The sequence below is a fragment of the Clinocottus analis genome, unplaced genomic scaffold (assembly GCF_023055335.1).
Source record: "Clinocottus analis isolate CAN_PGR_092001 unplaced genomic scaffold, fCliAna1.0.p SCAF_12, whole genome shotgun sequence".
Taxonomy (NCBI): Eukaryota; Metazoa; Chordata; class Actinopteri; order Perciformes; family Cottidae; genus Clinocottus; species Clinocottus analis.
The window spans coordinates 15,732,840-15,750,579 of NW_027175843.1; the positions used below are offsets into that span (position 1 = coordinate 15,732,840).

The following is a 17,740-nucleotide window of genomic DNA, read 5'->3' on the forward strand; positions in this document are numbered from 1 at the left end:
GACATTCTCACAATGACGAGGAAACGTAATAAACCAACACATCTGGTGAATTGTAACATCTCGATAGAGAAAGTGACAATGTATTTCATGTGTTCCTCCTACTATGTCCACTTATATAGCAGCTAGAGACTGATTACATGGTTGTGTTTAGGTACTAACAGCGCAGACCTTGAATTTCTGGATTCTAGCGTGGCTTGTGTAGAGATTAGTAGCACATTGTTCGGCTATAATTCACGGGCTCCACTTAAAATGTCAGCATTTGATGCTTCCGGGATTAGTCGGGACTTCTCTCACACTGCACACTGATTGATGACAATTATCCAGGGAGTCATGAAGCTCCTGCATTGACAGCAGCTGCAACAGGCCACTGAATGCTCCCTAAATTAATATGAGACACTGGATGTTGGACTTTTCCGTTACGTTTTCTACGATGCCCGTGTCTATAATGCAATCGTCTTATAGCACTGTATAACCATTAGGCAAGACAAGTGTATTTGTACGGCACATTGTGCTTCACATAAAACCATTAAAAGCGTAAAAACATAATGTGGAAGAAAACAAGATTTAAAAACAATTAGGAACGTTCATTTTAAAACATTAAATAACAGTAAAAAAAAGAATAAAAGTTGCTGTGCAGTTTAAGAAATAAAATGCAGTAGTGAGATGCAGGGATGGATATCCTTGAATCTGGTTGAATTAAAGGCAACAGCAAACAGAAAAGTCTTCATACGACAAGCACTGATCCACATTCATCATGCTCTCTATTAATAACCAATTAATCATTGCTAGCTACATTTTACAATAGTTTGTGTGCTGTTCTTTTATAGACCTTACATTTAGCACAAAAACATAAATGCACTTTTCAGCAGTGAAAAGTGTTTGAAGCACCGGGAAGATTGTGAAGCACCGTTTATATGATTTAAATTTCAATTAAATATTATAGATATTTATATCTAACATTATTTTTTATGTGATTTTAAATTAAATTTGCCTAGAACCATTAAGCTCATTTACATTTGGAAATGCTTTTGTTTCACCTCACGGCTCCACTGGGCAGACTTGAGGTTAAGCTGCATGCAGAGGCTGTTCCTCTGTTCACCTCTCCGTCCCTGAAAGCTCTTGGCTGATTGAAGTTTGTTGAATCGCACTCTTCCATCTCTCGCTCAGTGGCAGTTGGTTTAGCTTTCTCTGATACCTTCGTAACCTGGTTGGGGTTCGGCTTGAACCGTTCTTCCACGTCTTTTAGTCTCTCAAGCGGATTTTGAATTATCGTATTATTCCCCTTTCGGCAGGGGTCATTATAGCACCTTTTTCAGTTTAAAATACCTTTCATCTCAGTCTTTTCTTATAGAGTCCCTTTCTCTCAATAGTTGCATGGAATAAATCTTCAGCACATGGGTGCGTCGCAGGTTAGAGCTGCATGGCACATTAGACGGGTGGTCATTGAGTCAGGAACACAAGGGAAGAGGCAGAACCGGCAACGCCACAAGGGAGAGATCTGACGTGCAGGATTCAAAGTTATATCATTTTTGAAGGAAGGCACTTCTTCAGGTTGTTAGCTGGTTGTCCTCTCAGCCTATGGAGACATTTCTGCTCGCAGTGGGCCTTCGGGCCTGCAGACGGACAGAACTGTGCTCCTCACCCATTCGTGGCCTGAGGGCAGAGGAGGAGATAAGGAGACCACCCTTCAGTGCCCAAAGTCGAAGTGCAGAAGAGAAGAGATATGCTCTGTCTTCTTGTTGCTCTTTCCTCATGAGAAAGAGATTGTGTAGTTTTTTGGCGGACACAGCACAACCACTCCCATTTTAATAACTATCCTGATTTATTTAACCTATACTTGACAGAATTGACCCGACGTACTTCCAGAGTCTTTTTAATTACTTCATATGCTGAACACGACCAAACAGTTTGACATCATTACCTGAATAAAGCCTGATCAATTAAAGACACAATTAATTAAACAATTACACAACATAGATCCACATTGTTATCAAGACCGACACGGCAATGTACATATACATGTGTCCCTATTCGTAATCAATGAATGTATAGCATTCTCAACATTTCAGCACAAATTAGTGTCCTGGGTGAGAGGCATGATCGGGAGGGGAGAGCAATTAACATCCAGTCTGTAGGGCAAGAAAATACAAGCATTGTAATCATGAACTCAACTATACATAACCTTTACAAAGTCAGATGTTTGAATATATATATATATATATATATATATATATATATATATATATATATATATATATATATATATATATATATATATACACAAAGAAAATACAGGAACTTACTAAGACTGACCAGCATATCAATTAAAGTAAAGTTGTTTATTGTCTGTGTCCTCATAAATGTCTGATTGTGTTATAAACATTTTAGTTTCATCAAGAGAATTCTGTGGGTGTCAGTTACATTTTATTTATTTATTTATTTTTCATTCAGTAACAGTAGCTGAATAATAATTTGTTGAAGAGAGCCGAGGGAAAGCTGGATCAACCTGTTGACCGTAATGGGCACAACAAACCAATTTAATTATTGCCTTTCAAACTCTTTTGTGTTGAGTAAAGCTGTTGCATATGTTTTTGTGAGTGACTTCTTAATCACAGTGTGGACTTCACGGTTTGCAATTTTCTGCTTTACTCATGAGGTGATAGAGGGACCTTTTCTTAAAGTGAAAATTAATTAATTCCACAGGACGTCTATGCTATTGCAATAGAAACATAGCCGGATCATTTTCAGGCAAGAGAAACCTCCACTATAGTAATTATTCACCAAGGACAGAGTAATTATAGTACACACTTTGGTACACATAGGCCGTATCTTTTGGCTAATTCGGAGAGCCGAAGCCTCATATTAGCTTTGGCTAACTTCTGAATGCATCTGCTAGGCAGAGTTAGTGTTGGGTACATTGTCCTCCAGCTCTCACAATAAGTAAAGTCTTGTGAGAGAGGGTCCAATTCAAGGCCAATATGGAAAAGTGATTCAAGTAAACAATGTTTTTCATTGTATGTCAGCACACAATTGAGAGACATTTTTGAACCAATCGGACCCTTTGAATTGTCAAAAACACATTTTAAATAGTTTTAAAACACACCTCCAGCCAAACTGAAATAGAGGTATTTTATTCATGAAGTCACTGGAACAAAAACATCACCACCTGATGGCTTTAGTTGAGTAATTCTGCTTTTATTTACTAAAGGAGTTGCAATTTTCTCCAGCCATGTTTATCAGTTCAACAAACTCAATGCTAACACCAGCATGCCGCTGTATGAGCTGAATGCTAAACCGATACGATGTTCACAGTGGTCACCATCTGCCACTAAAGTGGCAACAGACCAACTGACCGGCAGACCGTCATTACCACCGCCAGAGTCCCGCTGCAGCGCTGTCTAAAATCAAACCTTTCTGACAATAATGTTTGATTTACTAAATGTAGCTCCGAAATCCTTGCCTATCATTTTACCCAGTAGGTGCAGTTCTTTTTAAATAACAACACATTGCAGATGATGAAGTCTCCAATGTCTTTAGAGGGAGTTAGCACACACATTTGTTTTTAATAATTATTCATCTCAGCAAAGTGACTTTATCTAAGGACTACCACTACCCTGCCTTCAAACCCTGGATCCTGTTGATAAAAGTACTACTGAATTTCACAAACCTGAAGTTGTAATGTTGAACTTATATGGAAGTCAAGTGGGAATCTAGTTCACAGAGATTTAAATGAGACGCTCTCAAAGTTGCATTTCAATAAGATGTAACTCGAGGAGAGAACACTAGTTTAATGATAAACAGACAGCGGTGGGAAAAGGGTGCTGTTGAGTTTCGCTCTAGGGTTGCTCGGGGGGCTTTCCTTGATCAGGGATCATGCTCTCAAACTAGCTGATTTGGCAGCGTGAGGCCCGAGCCAAAGAATGGCAGAAAGCAACTCAATGACAAAGTCGGAATATCCAAAGAAGCTGATCATCACTAATGAAGCGTTGCATGAAAAGCGACTTTAGGAAGAAGCTGAAAAGGTGGTAAAGCTGTACATCAGTCTCATGACGGCATTACATTCAAAACTGTACTGGCATGCCATGTAAATGCCATATTCCTTTTATTTCAAACTCATGTGTCATAGTGTCACTCATAGTGAGAGGTATTATGAGAACAATACTATGTTTGCTATCTTCATTTTTCCTGTGCACAAAGGAATTCTTTTACAGTATGTGTGGAACAGTAGACCTATTTGCCCAAAGGTGGTTACTTTTTGTTGCTGTTAAATTACCTCATAGATAATGATGAACATAAACAGCCCTGACACATAACCACAACCCTTTTTTGACACATATGAACAGGCTGACAGTCAATCCAACACTTAAACTGTCTGACGTTGTTTATTCATTCATTTTGTTCACCATGAGACGGCGTTATATTCTGTATCGAAGCATGTCGACAATTACATATATACATTTGGCAGATGCTCTTATCCTGCTCAGTAAGCATCATTAAACCAAGACCATCAGATTTAGAGGCCCGGTAGCAATCGGCTCATCACAGCTATTAGCTGACCAGCAGGGATAGAACTTGTGGGCTGATCTAATGAGCTGAATTTATGGGAGCAGTAATATACTCTATACTCTGTACAATCGAATTTGTCTTTCACAAATCAAATGATCAAATGGAGAAAAATGAAGTAGGCCGAACAATGAATACAATCAAGACAATGTTTCAAGCAAAGTCAATGCTTAATCTTTTCAAGATACTTGTTTGGCACTGTACCCAAACCCCATAGTTACTGCAGAACACACTGTCTGTGATTATGTTCAGGCCGTTCTGTAAAAATGGGATACAGGGAAAGACTCTTAACCATGAGTTTGCAGGATGTGAATGTGCAAGAAACTCATAGCACATAATTAATATAAGTTGGATACGCCATGCATCATTTTCATACCCCAAACGCCCAGCACTTAATCATGAGGAGAGAAGCCAGGTGAACTTTTAATTAGGATTTGCAGAGTGATGTTTGATCTTTTATTACCTTTGCCGTGGAGGTAATATGATGGCCTCGGTCTTTCTGTGCATATCAAACTCTGGCTGTGAATATTGAGGCTCCCAACAGGAAGACATTTTTGGAGTTTAACGACCATATAGCTTTACCTGGTGCCACCAAGAGACCAAACTAATGAGTGTATCTCCTGATTTATTGTTCATATACTGTCAATATTTGCACAGGTCGGCTGCTGTGACGAAACAACGTAGGACCTTAGTGGCTTAAGATTCTCCGTCATGCAATGAGTTCTTGTTCATTTTAACTTCATAATCCTGAAGCAGTCTTTACTATGTCTGCAGAAATGATTAAATAATCAAAACTACACTGTAGTTTTCAAGTATTATAGTTGGGTAATGAGCTCAATGAAATAGGGAGGACCTTGAAATACAGTGACAAGTCATGTTTCTTTAAGGTAAGCCATTGGGAAACAGCAGCGACAACCTCCAAATCAGAAAGGGATATTCAAGATTTTTCATTATCTCGCTGCATGAACTATTATGACCGGATGGTTGCAGATTTCCAACAGATGACAGGTAGAATCCGTGGAAGGTCCCAATAGAAGAGCTCTCAAAAATATAATTGGCTCTAAAACTCTCTGCCCAGCTGGGGGACAAAATTGGTCGGAGGTTTCCCTAATCTTCTACTCAGGAACTACTGTAATACATTGTTAAGCAAATGCTGTTGATTAATGTCCACTGGAACTTAAAATGACAACTAAAACGTTGAGTCCCCTCTTCCTGCTTCTAGTTCTTTTAAATGAGTGTTAGATGGTCAACCAGTAAACGGATAATTACATTTGTCACAATGCTGACTAAAAGATGTGGTATTAGGGCTGGGTATTGGCTTTAATTTAGCTGGTCTCAATAACAAAACAATACCTTTAATACAGCCACTTTCTGGGATGTTATCATTTTTATTTTTTAAAAGATTAAATTCATTTTAACAATATTGATCCCTAACTCTCCATACACTGAATGTTTGTGACATTTGCAAAGTAAATCTGTGATTTAAGCAGGTTCTGACTGGGAAAATAATTCAGTCCATAAATCTAATGACATCCCAGGCCAGTCTCCACTCTTTCACAAGAGACCACTTACTGTATACTATGAGTGTCTTGTTGAAATATATTATCTGTGTTCTGTTTATACCTGTAATATATTTTCATACTTTTTACGACCACAATTACACTGATGTTAAAACATCCAGAATTGTTGAAGACAGCCAAGTGTCTTCAGTTTCAATAGTTGATTGCACTTCCACAATCAAGCCTACAGCAATAAATATGAGCACTCTTTGAATCTTTTTTTTAGACAGCACTAGGCATTTCTCAAGAGCTCTAATTGGACTTGTGTTTATCACAAGATCCGTAAGATCTGTGTAGCTAGTGAAAATGACATTTATTCAAAAACCTTGAATGAATTCGGTAACGGAAGCTTGAATATCATGACCTGCATTAGTCGCTCCGCTAGAGTGTATTCTCAGCAGCTGTGACAGCAACGCTGGTATCGTTTTCACCTTGTGAGTCTGTGTGAGTATTTATATTTGTGTCTGTCTGTGGTCAGAATTCGTCACCTCGATAGAGTCACACCTCAAGATGCAGTGGCAAAGGTTTACGGGATTTGTAGTTGAGATCACAACGAAGGATGAGTTCTCAGATGACTGAGGAAAGACGCCGCGAGTAGAAGAGTAAGCCACAATTTCATGTGGCTGTATAGGAATCATTTGATGGATATTTTACAGAGCTTGCTGCAGCTTTTGGATTCCCGCGGAGAAAAAGATCCCAATAGTTTTCTTCTGTCGTGTTGCTCTGTATATTCTCTAGCGTTTCCCTGATCTGTGCAGAGAACAGCAGGAGAGCAAAACTGTGCAAGAAAGCCTCGGCAAGATTGGCGTATTCCCCCTGTTCCTTCAACATGTACCGTGTCAAAGGGGCGTGTGATAAGTGAATGTTGCTGCTGGCAGTATCATGGCTGTAGCCAGATTTATGTTCACACAGTTTAGATTGGATAGCTCGAGATGTGGGTTTTGTGACTGCGCTCGGCTCAGGATCGCCCAGAGAATGTTCACATCTGACAGATAAAACTAGCCTTCGGGACGTGCCAGGTCACATTAAAAAGACAGGCGTTACCACAGCTGTAACAGTCACTTCAAATGTCGACACAATGTTACAAGATACAATTCAACAGCATCACACACGACAGCCTCCAAAATGATTCAGAAAGTGAACTGACACATTATCAACAAAAACCACATGCATACTTTATAAAAGTAGAATTTACTGCGGGACGATTGTATTACAGATGTACATAAGAAGCTGGCAGCCTGGTAGGGAATATTCAATTCATACTGAGAGCAGTGAATGCCTGGCCTCAGTTTCTGCCGTGAGTTATGAGCTACAAAATTCAAGCCGCACAGCTGCTTTTCAGGGTGAGCGGCACCAGGCTTAATGTTGTTTAAAACCCATGCATCACACCCCCGCACCTCCTTGATGCGTGCACACACTTACCTAGCTTTCGTTCTTTTTGTGCGTGTATTGAAGAATGAAGAAGACAATGCCAAGCTCTCACACGAGAGATCAGTCAGGAGCATAATGCACATTGTGTAACAGTGTGACAGTTGAAGGATGCGGTTGGATAGCGAGGCTTACATTTATCAAACAAGCCTTGATTATAGTTTACATAATGCTGTTTTCTTTTTTTTTTTTTTAGCTTTGAACTCTTGAGTGTGACTGTTCTTTTGTGGCTGAGTCACTAGTTCTTTCAGGAACACTAGACCCTTAAGGACAATTGTCCACCGTCATACGACAATTTTTTTTTTGATATATGTGGCGTTTTCCAGCCTTATATTTCAGTTGTCCCTCTCAAATATGACGGACCACACACAAGTTTATTTCACCAGAACAGCCATCTATGCAAGCTGTAATTAACAAATAAAGCATGTCGGTAGCTGCAACTGGAAACATATTTCCAAAATGGTATTTGAAAGTATATTTTTTTTTTTACATTTTTGTGCAACTACGATGATTATGATCCCAGCAAAAACACTGTTGACCCAGGCGGCTGTGCTTGAATGCATCTGCTTACTTATTCTTCGTTTACACCAAAAGCGTTGCGAAAATTCGCAACGCTTTTGGTGTGAACGCAGCATTAGGATTTGGGCTGCTGCCGTGCTGCCGACATGCTGCTTTCACTCTGCAGTCCATGTAGGTCAGTTGGTCAATATAGATAGCTCACTCAGGACAAATGTGGTGGATCGAGCAACTGAACCGAGCAGCAGACTAGCCAAAAATAACAGAATCTTGTGATTGACACACTCTCCCGTCGATTAGAATTTGGCTTGTTTGCACACTGCAGCCTGACAGTCCTTTGTGCTATCTGGGTGATCGGAGGAAGGTTCACCTCCAAGTCGTAGAACTCAACTACTTTAGTAGTGTTTTGTCCTTCAGTCTCCCAGAGGACTGGAGTTGGGGGTGTCTGCACATTTCTAATGGACTCCGTGATAACAAGTGAGAGTATGGCTGCATCGTGGCTGTTGGCTTTGTTTGGATCCCTGATGAAGTGTTTCTTGTAGCTCAACACTGAGCTTTTGTTGACTTTGACATCGGGGAAAGGAAAAGCCTTCAGGAGCTCTCATGTGGTTTCTTCTATGGCCACATCATTTGATTGAGCTGTGACACCGATATGTGTTTATTTTATTTGACCTCCCACAAATTACCATAAAATGAACGAGCGTCTGATTAATAACTGAGGGACAAAGGGAACAAAAATGACAGATGGAGGAAAAGTAAAGTATTTACCCTCTGCAGGATACACTCTGCAGGCCACCCGACTTAGTTAATCACTTCTTCTGTCAGGGAAACTCTCTTGGTTCGGAGTCCACGTTGAATTGGTCCTGATCTCAGATTCAGAGCCATTTTATGGTTCATGTAATGAAATAATTGTCTGTTTTAAGACTGGACCATGAAATGACAGCGTAAGATGCTTTGAGAAATAGCAGCGTCGTAGTGGATTGCGATTCTTTTCCAGTGACAGTGAGGCCGATTGCTTCCTGGGATGGGAAGATTAGTACTTAATAAGTATTAATGCATTTGATCCTCAATTTTACAGACATTTTGTAAGGTTTGTAAGTGTTGTCAAAAGCTGAATGCAGCAACGTTAAGCAGACCTATGGCTGTGATACTTAAATGGGGTTGGTTAAAAGTATGGTTACAATATTATATAATAAATATAATAGTTTTTGTTGCGTTGTCAAATCTCATGGGTAATATTGCAGGTTTGCATTATTCATTCTTTCACACGGTTGTTGATTGGCAAACATGTAGGAGTTCAAAACAAGTCGGCAAAGCAAAGGAAGCTTGGATAACTTTGTGTTTGCTCGACACCGTTTGGTGACATCATTGATCACAACATTTATTCTTTGCAGAGAATGAGCAGAGACAGAATTACACAACACGGTTTGTGAATTGCGCATCCTGGACTGCTCTCTTCGAACGCAAGTAAAAAAAGTAACCTCTTAAATACAATAATCACATAATCACAGAGACCCGGACGTCTTGCACTTATCGTGAACCTTCATCCCGTCATCCCCCAGATATGTTTTTAAACCATAACAACCACAATGATGTGTTTTAGCTTCAGTCCGGAACATACAGATATAGCAGATAGCTTGACTCCCAAAAGTGAATTTTCTGTAAGGCAAAGTTCACTCTTCACAGGCCATGAAACATCATATATGATTATTAATATAACAGTTAAACAGTGATTAAGAGTAAATACGTTTTTCTTCCAGCACTTAGGTATGGTGAATTTGTGGGCAGACATTGAGCAGACATGACGAAATATTGGATTTTTTTGCAGTTTCATTACATATATATATATATATATATATATATATATATATATATATATATATATATATATATATATATATTGATTAGTGCGTCAACCATTTGATTGAATTTAGTTCCTTTACATGCCCGTAATCAAGTCCTGTGTAACTATGCAATAAATGCAACAAATACATGCATGATGTGGGCCATTTTGAGCACTATTTTTGTTGTGGAGGTATGAGCACTACCCAGTTTGCATTGTTCTGTTGGATAAAAGCAGCACTTTGGGAATTGCTGCTCATTCTGAGAGCAGCTAAAGAAAAAACTCTGTGCCGTGTCAGCTCTCAGTGTTCAAATGAAATTCCATGTTCAACCGTGAATGCTACCTTGTCACAGCGCTCTTCAAACACTTATGAGGAGTCCTCCTTGCGGTCCCTTTATTCCCCTGTTCTCTCTTCAGGTATGTCCAAACGTTTCAGTGCATTTCTCCTCTTTTTTTGTCATTTTGTCATATTCAAGTCCATCGTTGCAGCGCCATGAACTCACCTGCATTGCAATCCATGATTGTTGAAGTCTTTGCTGATGTATATGCTAAAGTATCCTCTGATGTAAATAAATAGATAGGTGCTTTGATTATTTATATATATATATATATATATATATTTTTTTTTTTAAAAACCAAGCATGCAGTATATTTAATACAAACTGTGATGCATTATCTCTGTCCTTTATCCCATGGCCCTCCTCACCTGTATTATCACAACACTAGGGTCTTTCCTCAGGTTGCTACCTGTAGATATATGGCCATTAGTTCTGCTCCTGTGTTTAAGGAAGAGAAATCCAGGTCAGCGGAAGACGGTGAGACAGAGGAGTGAATGACATCCTATCCAATTACTTGTCACCTCTACACAGGCTGGTGCAGGGACTTGAAGAGACCACATGAGGCAAGCAATTACACGGAAAAAGATTCCGATCACCGCAGTATAGCACACCTCTGCCGGGTGCCCGCTGTATACCGTATGTCTTAAAGAAATACTGACTCAAGTACTGGAGCATTCATAAGTGTAACCGAGTTGATTCTCAGAGAAACCTCTGTGGGGATTTTATAGCCTCAAATCAAAGTTGGATCTATGTATCTAGATCGTACAATGTCTACTTTGTAGATGAAATATGGGATGGAATAAATCCAACATTGATTTCAATGGGAGAAGAAGTCTCGTCCGTGTTTGACCGAGAGACTTTTTTTAGCGACACATGATGGCACGATCACAGTTCATCGCTGAAATGGGATTTATTGTTGAACATTGGGTATAAAAACCTATTCCCATGCCCTGTTGTGCTGACATGACATTACACAAAATGTAATGTTATTTGTCAACCTGTTACAGTTTCAGAGATTATATATTTGGGTTAATAACTTGAGTCTATCAGGGAAAGCTGCAAAAGCAATCAGACACTTTTTTTTAACATGTTCTCAGTTTAACTGCAAGTAATATTAGGCATGACGCAGTGTCGATTGTGTCAGCATGCCCTTTATTATCTGTAACTACTTTTGAAAGTTAGGTGTTATCATAGTTTTTTTTTTTTTGTAGAACTGGCAAATCTGCAAAAAATAACACATTTTGTATTAAAACTTAAAACCTCCATCAAACTTCAATCCATGGATTTCGTATTGATTTATGAGAAGGAGGCTGTGTCTAAACTCTCTGACAGGCTACTGCTATGGGCAGGTTAGCATACTCATGACTCACGCAACGATCCAGAAAGACGATACTCTAGATCAGGCAGAGAGAAAAATAAGAACGCCAAGATTGTTCTTCATCTGTGTTTATGCAGTCATATATTACAGATTAAGCTTTCCGATACCAGCCAAGGTTTCATTTCAGTTTGATGCGTGCACTTGGCCTCTAATCTAAGGCTTGGGAACACATTACATTTATATAAAACTGTGTTTGGATATGCGTTAATTATGTGATATTGTATTCATGTTTTTAGTACCGTTTGTAATTGCTTTTAGTGCAAAGTCAGTCGTCCTCGGCAGCTAAACTGCCATAGAAAGTAACCTGGAATTAGTAGCGCTACTTGCGTGTCGTATCGCTTTTTACCTCCACGCACTCATCACATTGGATATGGCGGTGGTATATCATTCTAATTCTGACTAAAGATCATTGATTATGCACTTAGAAGCCTTCATGCCGGTATTAATATGATCATCTTTGTTACTTACCGCTTTATGGATTTCAGTTAAATCAGAGCAGAGGAGCTTGAAGGTCCTGCATCCTGCTTTATGGAGTGTGAGGCCGGCTCTTTGAACACGTAAAATCAAGCTACACACTCTGGACCAGTCCCAGTCTGTGTGTTTGTTGGTCTGTCCGTTTATCACACATAATATCTCCGACACCACAAATCAGAGTCTCGTTGATGGAAAGGAAACAAGTCTTATTGCTGAACTTTGGCATTTTTAAATGACATTGTTTGGGGGCAAAAGAGGGGGGTTGCTTTGTATTCATTTGATTGGGCCAATTGGGGATTACATCACTCAATGGGCACAACATGTGTTAGTGTTGTTTTGCTTACACTGCTCGCCATTCAGTTAGCGATTAAGCATTCAAGTACTGTCGGTCTGGAATGGGTGCTGAAAGGCTGAATACTAATTTATACCAATAGCCCTTTGGGGCCATGTGTATAGTATTCCAGCCCTAAGGTAGGTTATTCATTAGAGTGGGGCCTTGAAGTGTATTGAATGCTTTTCCTCGGGATAATGCAAGCTGCAGTAAGGATCTCATTGTCAAGCCCAAATACAAATATTATAATGCATCCACTTATTGAGCATTTATGGTAATGTATGATTAATATTTGAGCAGGAAGGTCAACATTCTCACAATAGCTGCTCATTCTTTTTTTATCATCACACACATTGTATTTTGAGCTGCAGATGATGAGTGTGTTTGTGTCAGTTCATTTGCTCGTGAAATCTCCACGGCAATGATTTTCAACTTATTTTTCACATTTTATACATTTTCCTCTAACCTGCATCATAAACACACAGTCAAAAATGAGCTGATTCAGAGCTTCTGTACAGGGATTGACTGCCTGGTGATAATCAGATGAATTTCTGCATATATGAATGTTGTAATTGAGGATGCACCCCGCTGCTCATAAATTACAAGTGATGGAAGTGTGGCATGGGGGATGACTCGATGCATAATGAGGTGCAGTGGCATAGGTATCATTTAATTAAAAAGTGTTGTGACAGAGGACGCATGTATCTATACAGTCAAACTAAACCTGGGCAGGGAAGTTGAAGATAAATGGCAAGAAAACTCAGCAGATGTTTTCTAAGAAAATGCACCAAAAACTGCAGCGTGGAGAGAAAAGCTTCATGGCTCTCTGTACGTGTCACTGCAGCAAATGAATTAAATGACAATTAATCAAAAGAGTGGCACTGTGCTGTTGAAGTAGCATTATTGAACGTTGTTAATAGAGAAGTCTCTTCAGAACTCAAGTTATTGATGCGTTTCTCCTACGAGCCAAATAAAGTGTTTGGACAGTGCAGTAGATAAAGCAATGTGATCAATAAACGCTCAGAAAAGATGGCGGCTTCTCCCTTCGTGACACATTGGAGCAGAGGGCATGGCTTACAGAAGCACCTCCCGGCATGTGGAATCCAGCTGCTCTCTCAAAGTTTCGAGCAGCAAAACAAAACATTGAACATTAACAGTCTCAAAATGGCGACATGAAGTTGTAAGCACCGAGACATTGTTTAAGACTTTACAGACCTGCCTCAGTGATGCTTTTACCAAATGTAATTAAAGAGACCAGAGAGGCAAAGGATTGAACAGTGGTGAGTGCAGTTTTCTCCTGACGGAACGTCGCAGTTTAAGAGACAGTTTAATGCTTCGCTGTTTGCTTCTCCTTTGTTTCCGTCTGTCTGGTTTCGGGGCACAGTGGAGATTGCTTTTGTTGTGTTGCTTGTTATTGTCGTGAAGCTTTGCTATCATTTGTCCAACTTAAGGGTTCAACCCAACAATGATGCAAAAGAGAAGACATGTTCAGTCACAGCGGCTGAGCTTAATTCCTGCCTTTTTTCCTGCATTGTATCAGCCTCCTGCACAGTTACTTTCTTTCTTATACCCGGACGTAAATGGAATAGTAAATATAGCAGGCGACCCCAGGGGCACTGGAACCCCCCAGGGTGGTAAGGAAAGGCAGCTAAGTGCGTCAGGAATGAAGGAGCTGTGGGTGACTTGTTCCTCCTGAGGGGCTGACAGATGCTGATGCTGACAGATCGAGAGAGTGATTATTCAGAGCTTAGGAGATAGTGCTTGTGTTAGCTGGCTCCCCTGGCAGCGGAATCACTCCCAATCACACCTCCATAAATCAGGCACACATACCCCAGCACAGCGGGAAAACCGCAACATTGAGCAGAGGTGACCATGCTGATGAAAGAGGGGTGATCATGAAAGAGTGCCATGCAGTGACCACGAGAGCAGTGCACTCAGCTGCTCGCCGTTGACGCGACACTGAAGGTCGTTAAGCTCGTTGGTGAATTGCCGCACATATTTTTTTATTTGGGGAGAGCTCTTTTTCCGTTCTATTTCAGGGTGTCACCCATTTCCGATTTGTCTTCGTCTTGTCACTTTTTACTGAATTGAGAACATCTCAGTGTGGCGCTCCACTGCCGGTTGTACGACTCGGCTTTTTGAAGTTAAATACAACTGATATCTACCGTCTAATGCGTCTAATTAACATGTTTTCATGTGTGTAGATGTGTTCAGGGCATTGAGTGATCTCGGGTAGCCTCTTCTCTCTTCTGAGAGAAACAACATGTCTCTCCTGTTCAAAGTGCTTCTTGTGTCTTTGAGGTTGGGAACAAACAGCCTGGCACACATCATCTTAAGCTGGGGCTCAAACTACGAATTCAAACCAAAGCAGAACCATGTTCGCTCAGTTTGTTGTAATAAACTGAGCAAACGTGGTCCTAATTATGCATTCAAAATTACTAATGAACAACAATATGCACGGTCGTCAATAGAACGTGCAGAGCTGTGCTTTTTAAACAGCACACGTATTGGTGAAGTTCCACTTTTGGCAATGCACAGTTATTAATAAAGTTAAATGGTTATGGCAATGAAAAATGGCTCTGGTTCTATTTTCATCTGTTTCTGTTTGGCCTCATGTTGTATGCAGCTCATTTTCAATGTGGCGTGTATAGAATAGCCACCGGCTTTCTGCGTAATAGGGCTATTGTAACCAAATGGTTTCAGGCTTCAAGTGCCTAAAATTTGATCTCCTAATAGAGCTCTGTTTCCATAAAGCAAAGGCTTTTTTTCTCATTAGGTATAAGTCAGGCTGTGCTTTTATTGACTGCTGCATTTCGGTGTCTCCAATGAATTTGTTATGGCTTTCTCCACATTATAGTGTGTTGTTGTCCTCCATATTAATACTGGGGAAAACCAAATATATGACACCTTTTGAGAGGCAAATACTACAATTGTTCAAAGCAACACTAACAACTACAAGTTGAATAATTCAATACATGCAGGTTCACATTTCCACATAACGATGTGTCCGTGTCTTGTTTATGGTAAACATGCATGTCTTGTATAGCCATAAAGAGTCTGCTGGAATGCCCTCAATGTGTTTCTCACTGTGTCAGACAAAGACGGCCATGTTCTCACCCTGCACCCTCTTTATCTGGATGTCTGACATCATTTCTGAAATTAAGCCAACGGACAAGTCATCAATCTTCTTTTCCGGTGTTTAAAAATGTCTTTGTAAATTAATAATGATAGCAGTAATGACTTTGGTTTCTTGTCCTTTGACTTGTGTAAGACAAAAAGATCATAAACATAATGATGTTGGTTACACCGTAAGCCCCCATTAACATTGCAGAGCCAAGACGAATAAACTCAATGATGTGCTTCGATGAACTATGAAACAGTTCAGCAGATTGAAATGTTGCTCCCTTAAGCAAAAAGCAGTAGTGTTGTCGTGTCAGTGATTGGCCTGGGAACAAAGTGTTAACAACAGACTTCACTGGCACGAAAGGGCATGAAACTCTTTCAGTGAGTTGTCATTCGAAAGCAATTTAGGATGCAGGAGGATCTCATTATTACATCGATTTAATTCCAATTAGAAGAAATGAATCAAATTATCCTTTTCATAGCACGTAGCAAAATGACTGGATGAGAAGTGAATGTGACTGACATCGATAACCATATCATACCAGCAAATTAATTGAATCTATTTCTTTTTTTTCACATGTATGTCTACTTCTTTTGAAAATGGGGACAAAAGGTCAAAAACTAATGAAATGGGGCACAAATTAGTTTTTGGATTAGGATTCATGAACCACAAATATACTGTATAGCATTTTATAAAAATGCAATTTAAATAAATCACCTTGATCTACATTCTGCAGATGTTATCACATGGCCAACACAATATCACAGCATTTTCTGGTATAAATGTGAGGACATATTAAAATCAAAAAGGGACAGCTAGAATCAGGTCTTCATCAAAATCAGTATTATAAATATATAAATACACTTTATAAAAGAATTACAGCAACCAAAGGCAACCATTTTAGCTTTGCAAGAGAAGGAAGGGAACTGAGGTGTGTGTGTGTGTGTGTGTGTGTGTGTGTGTGTGTGTGTGTGTGTGTGTGTGTGTGTGTCTCTGTGTGTGTGTGTGTGTGTGTGTGTGTGTGTGTGTGTGTGTGTGTGTGTGTGTTAGCAGCAACATGGAATACAGACCAACGTAACAAACCTATATTTGCAATCTATCCATCCGTTATCTGCGCTCATGAATTCTCCATGTCTGTTCATTTTGAGCCCTGGAGCCGCTCGCTGTGAGGCGATGGCGCTAACCACTGCAACCTATTAGACCTGTTCTTGCCCTATATGAATAAATAAAACCGTCAGCTTTCTTTTCTTCTCAAATGGATGAGTGTTGTATCCAAAACCTAGCTCGAGAATCATATTCTCACCATCTGTAGACTTGGCTGTGAAAAGTTTATAGTTCCCTTTTTCACAGAAAAAAGTGGTGTGTGGTCAGAATTGAATCCATATAAGTATTACATTTTAAGCTACAATTTGACGCTGATGCAAGTTTTCACAGCGGGGGAAAATAAGGTATCAGCAATTTGGTTCCCTCACTGACCACAGAGTACTTTTACATCCCGCTATTTGCCAGAGTTGGAAAATCAGTGTGCTTTGTCCCATATACACTTTGATGTTTCCAGGAAGTGACTGCAGAGCGCGGCTCTGTTTCACGCTGCAGAAATCAACCACATCATCACTCAGAAATGATGGTGAAACCTGAAAATAAAGTTGCCATTCTCTTTCATAACTTAACCGTGTGTGGAGAGTATTTGAACTGAGTTCGCTCGTGAGGAGTGAGACTGGGACTTTGCAGCTTTGTGAGTGGAGCTTAACTTGGCTGCTTGGTTAGTTTTAGTTGTCTAAGCTTCAAATATGACTGATAAAGTTCTCATGATTTCTTTCCACAATATCTAGTTTTTCAGAATGTGTTATATCAAATGTAAGAGCAGATGTTAGACATATCTTTCCGGATGCTTCATTAATTTAAGAAGGACGCATTTTTTCCAAGCAGCTGTTGTGACTAATAGATCAGTCTCAACACCACTATGTTTTGAAACTTCTATCTTTGCATAAAGACCCATTAGATAGAGACTCAATCAACTTTCAGAACTTGTGAAATATGCAATCTTCCATGAAAATGTCAACTGGCACTTGACATTTTCAATATGCAATGTTGTTAGCGGGTTTTGAAGCTAGCGACATACTAAATTACAATTTTGTTTCTCTTTTAGTTTTTGCTTTGGACACTGACAATTACTCAATAAAGGC

General features: G+C 39.7%; 2 protein-coding genes across 2 annotated transcripts in view; one reads left to right on the forward strand and one right to left on the reverse strand.

The window, feature by feature from the left end:
* Positions 1-17,740, reverse strand: part of dars1 (aspartyl-tRNA synthetase 1) — a 160,791-nt gene that overhangs the window by 126,648 nt on the left and 16,403 nt on the right. The window lies entirely within an intron of this gene.
* Positions 1-17,740, forward strand: part of thsd7ba (thrombospondin, type I, domain containing 7Ba) — a 142,743-nt gene that overhangs the window by 42,211 nt on the left and 82,792 nt on the right. The window lies entirely within an intron of this gene.